A 5,132-nucleotide genomic window follows, 5' to 3' on the forward strand; every position below is an offset into this window, starting at 1 on the left:
TGACGTTAGTGACTGTAGTTATATTATAATGTGACAGGAGGTTACTATATGATTTATAAACAAGGGGTCAGTAACCTTCAGCACGCCAGCTCATGTGAAACTACAATTCCCAGCATGCCCTGACAGCCTTTGCCTGGAAAATGAAGTCTGTAGTTGTCAGGGCATGCTGGGTGTTGTAGTTTCATAACAGCAGGAGTGCTGAAGTTATCTGATCTCCTGGAGTACTGGACATCACCTGACAGCAGGTGGCGCACTAGAGTAATACAGCCAGCTAGCCAGTACACTGTGGCCTTGTTAACGGTCGCTGTGGTACCGGTCGTCATAGAGACGGGATGCGACCTGGAAGCTCCGGTGACAACTGCAGGGTAACGAGCGGCGTGTGATGATCCCGGGCAGGCGAGACCCATGCCTGCCATCATCTGCCAGTGACTCAATGAGGAGCTGGGGCTGTCCAGGCACGTAGGTGAGTAATGGCCACTGCTGGGGATAGTCATGGTATAGAACTTTTGTATTTTTCCATAGTCATAGCCGTCTTGTTTTTTGCAGGACAAGTTGTATTTCTTAATGGAATCAATTTGGGGTACGTATAATTTATTGGTTTACTTATATTAACTTTTTTAGTGGCCAATGAAAAAACCCCCAGATCTATTCATTCTTTTTGGGATTTTAAATTTTACGCCGTTTACCTTGTGTTATAAATAACTTAACTGCATTTTACGGGTCGTTACAGCTACAGCTATACCAGATTTATATAGTATTTTATGTTTTACCACTTTTGCAAAAAAAAAAAAAAATTGTATTTGTTTGTAAATGGACACAGACGACCGGAGCTTCTCCTTGAGTGGAATCCACGGTCACATCGTCGGCAACGCTGTGGACGGGGATTCCACTTCAGGAGTTTCCCTGATGTGACTGTCCGTATATGGACAGAGAAATCAAGCGAAACGCTCCAGGAACGGAATCCCCTGCCACACGGGGATTCCGCTCTTTTAGGAAGCTATAGTGCCGCTATCTACAGGAAGGGGGGGGGGTTGCTATCTACAAGGGGGCTGTGGGCTGTGTGTCACTACCTACAAGGGGGCTTTGTGGCACTACCTACAAGGGGGCTGGGGGCCGTGTGGCACTACCTACAAGGGGGCTTTGTGGCACTACCTACATGGGGGCTGGGGGCTGTGTGGGACTACCAACAAGGGTGCTGTGGGCTGTGTGGCACTATCAACAAGGGGGCTGTGTGGCACTACCTACAAGGGGGTTGTGTGGCACTACCAGGGGGCTGTGTGGCGCTATCTACAAGGGGGCTGTGTGGCGCTATCTACAAGGGGGCTGTGTGACGCTATCTACAAGAGGGCTGTTTGTCACTATCTTCAAGGGGGCTGTGTGGCACTACCTACAAGGGGGCTGTGGGCTGTGTGGCACTACCAATAAGGGGGCTGTGGGCAGTGTGGCACTACCGACAAGGGGGCTGTGTGGAACTTCCTACAAGGGGGCTGTGTGGCACAACCTACCAGGCGGCTGTGTGGCACTCCCTACCAGGCGGCTGTGTGGCACTCCCTACCAGGCGGCTGTGTGGCACTCCCTACCAGGGGGCTGTGTGGCGCTCCCTACCAGGGGGCTGTGTGGCGCTCCCTACCAGGGGGCTGTGTGGCGCTCCCTACCAGGGGGCTGTGTGGCGCTCCCTACCAGGGGGCTGTGTGGCGCTCCCTACCAGGGGGCTGTGTGGCGCTCCCTACCAGGGGGCTGTGTGGCGCTCTTTACAGGGGGCTGTGTGGTGCTCTCTACAAGGGGGCTGTGTGGCGCTCTCTACAAGGGGGCTGTGTGGCGCTCTCTACAAGGGGGCTGTGTGGCGCTCTCTACAAGGGGGCTGTGTGGCGCTCTCTACAAGGGGGCTGTGTGGCGCTCTCTACAAGGGGGCTGTGTGGCGCTCTCTACAATGGGGGCTGTGTGGCGCTCTCTACAATGGGGGCTGTGTGGCGCTCTCTACAATGGGGGCTGTGTGGAGCTCTCTACAAGTGGGCTGTGTGGCGCTATCTACAAGTGGGCTGTGTGGCGCTATCTACAAGGGGGCTTTGTGTCGCTTTCTACAAGGAGGCTGTGTGGCACTATCTACTGGGGGAATTTGTAAATAGTGGGCTCATGGTCATTTTACTGTAAATGGGGGGCTGATGGTCATTTTACTGTGATTGGCGAGCTGATGGTCATTTTGCTGTGAGTGGGGGGCTGACGGTTATTTTACTGTGTGTGAGGAGGCTGATGGTCATATTACTGTGAGTGGGGGGCTGATGGTCATATTACTGTGAGTGGGGGGCTGATGGTCATATTACTGTGAGTGGCGGGCTGATGGTCATATTACTGTGAGTGGCGGGCTGATGGTCATTTTACTGTGAGTGGGGGGCTGATGGTCATATTACTGTGAGTGAGAGGGCTGATTGTCATATTACTGTGATTGGCGGGCTGATGGTCATTTTACTGTGAGTGGGGGGCTGACGGTTATATTACTGTGAGTGAGGGGGCTGATGGTCATATTACTGTGAGTGGGGGGCTGATGGTCATATTACTGTGATTGGCGGGCTGATGGTCATATTACTGTGAGTGGCGGGCTGATGGTCATATTACTGTGAGTGGGGGGCTGATGGTCATATTACTGTGTGTGGGGGGCTGATGGTCATATTACTGTGAGTGGGGGGCTGATGGTCATATTACTGTGAGTGGCGGGCTGATGGTCATATTACTGTGAGTGGCGGGCTGATGGTCATATTACTGTGAGTGGGGGGCTGATGGTCTTCAAGTGGTTTCCACCTCTGACCTCCAATTGAAATGAATAGAAGGCAGAAAATACCTGCGGCGCCCGTTTGGTGCTTTTTTTCCTGCGTCTTTTGCATTAGCTTTAACGGCTTAAGAAATAACGCAAAAAACATGGTCAAACAGCTGTCAATTCCTGAAGGAATATTGAAGCAGATTTTTTTTTGCCTTACAACAAACGCTCTGTGAACACACTCTACGAGTGTAGTGCTTGTCTTTAGCAGTTTTCTGTCTCTCTGGAAACAATTTTTGGTACGGGTGCCCTGAGTAAATATTATTTTTCCAGTGCTGCCTCGAGTCCGAAAAGGTCAGGAAACTCTGTACTCGGCTACAGGATTACGCCGGCCTACGCAAGGATCCCTTCGTGGAGCAGCTCAATTCGTCGTGGCAACGGGGCCTAGTTGAGTACAATTTTTGTTTGGGGGCACTGTCTACAAGGGGGAGGTGGGGGGGGGCTGTATGGCACGATCTACAAGGATGAGGTGGGGGATTATGGCACTGTCTACAGGGAGGCTGTATGGTAAAATCTACAGGGGGGCACTATACTGTGTGGGGGCCACTAAGCGGACATTATACTGTGTAGGGGTACTACATGGGGCATAATACTATCGGCACAATTAGAGGACAAAATAGTGTGTCCTTGAAGGGGTTGTAATATATTATATTATTAAATATTATTATTATACTGTATGGGGGTACTAAAGGGGCATTATAATTTTTTTATAGGGGTGGGGGGCAGAAAGATAATTTCGCACAGGGCGCCATCTATCCTAAGGCCGGCCCTGACTACTACTTACTACTACTACTACTACTACTACTACAACTCCTCATACTACTACTCCTACTACTTCAACTACTCCTTTTACTACTACTACCAGTGGCGTAACTACTGCTATGGGGCCCGCAGCATGAGGGGCCCTGTGCGCATGCGTGACAAGCGCTCCTTTCATTTTTATTGAACTGCGCAGACCCCGGAAGTCCGAGGTTTCTCATGGAGAACATTCTCCTTATTGCTGCCAGCGATCACACCTGTATCCCCTATCCTGTGGATAGGGGATTCATCTCTTTTGTAGGACAAACTATGGGCCGTTTTTTGTCTTTTTTTTTTGTGGGGGGGCTGTATGGCGTTATGTACAGGGGGGCTGTATGGCGTTATCTACAGGGGGGCTGTATGATGTTGTGAAAGATTACCACTGTATATTTGTGTGCTTGCAAAAATCATTATTATCCTTACATAAAGCTTCTCAGTAGATCATATTCTGCTATAATGCTACGTAGTATGATAAGATGGCACAAGATGGCGCCGGAGCATGAGACAACGCCCTGGAATGTGAAAAAAGCAACATGAAGTATTAACCCACAAACTTACTGAACTAATAAGAAAAGGACATGTTTAAACAAGAACCAATTAGCACCTTTGAGGTGTCACAAGATCATATACTGATAATTGACGCCATTTTTGCTATATAAGTTTTGCATTGTTTTAAATAAAGTTGTTGTGCTCCTATCTCATCGAGAGAGGATATTCTACCTGAGCTCTGCTTCTGGTTTAATTCTTCCCGCGCAACTCGGTGAAAACCAGGCTGACCCGTGGGGCTGTATTAGCCACTGACCGGTCCTTCCCATGACCTGACGTTTACATCGTCCTGATCGATCCGGGGACACTCACCGAGCTTGATCACCTCTAGGACACGGTAAGTTGCTGATAATATCGGCATCTTATTTGCTGGCCGTGAGTGTTTCTTCAGATTGTGACGGATTGTGTTAGTCAGTCTGGGGGGGAGAGTCTGAACAACAGAGACTGTGTTAGTTGGCATACAGTCCCAAGAACCTAGTGTAAAGAACTGTTGTTTCCCTTTAAGTTAGCCTGTAGGTAAAATATAAATTCAAGATAAAGAAGAGACTGGTAATATTTGCGAAAATAACACACGAGAGATAGCTTTTAGTGGTAGGGGGTTGAAAACCCATATTAGTGGTAGCATTAGTGGTAGGGGGTTGAAAACCCATATTAGTGGTAGCATTAGTGGTAGGAGGTATAACCTGAATCAATTTAGTGGTAGGAGGTATAACCTTAATCAATTTAGTGGTAGGAGGTATAACCTGAATCAATTTAGTGGTAGCATTAGTGGTAGGAGGTAAAAAACCTATAGTGGTAGGGACGTGAAGGGACGATGGAAGTCCTAAAAAGTGTGTTTAAAACAAAAGGAGGGACGCCTCCCAACTTTAAGTTCAGCGCGAGTTAGTTGAGAAAAAAGAAGGAAAAAAATATGTTGGTAAGATGAAGAAACTGATGGGAATATGTGGATTGCCCGCTGAAGGTAGATTGCAGCCTG

The 5,132-nt window shown here is 48.8% G+C and overlaps 1 long non-coding RNA gene across 1 annotated transcript; it reads left to right on the forward strand.

Moving 5' to 3' along the window:
- Positions 1-331: 331 nt before the first annotated feature.
- On the forward strand, positions 332-4,334 carry LOC142699451 (uncharacterized). Its single transcript, XR_012866295.1, has 4 exons — positions 332-463; positions 547-580; positions 3,086-3,199; positions 4,040-4,334. It is a non-coding gene; the product is annotated as an uncharacterized LOC142699451 (long non-coding RNA).
- The last annotated feature ends 798 nt before the right edge of the window (positions 4,335-5,132 follow it).

This window comes from Rhinoderma darwinii, unplaced genomic scaffold (assembly GCF_050947455.1).
Source record: "Rhinoderma darwinii isolate aRhiDar2 unplaced genomic scaffold, aRhiDar2.hap1 Scaffold_1582, whole genome shotgun sequence".
Classification (NCBI taxonomy): Eukaryota; Metazoa; Chordata; class Amphibia; order Anura; family Rhinodermatidae; genus Rhinoderma; species Rhinoderma darwinii.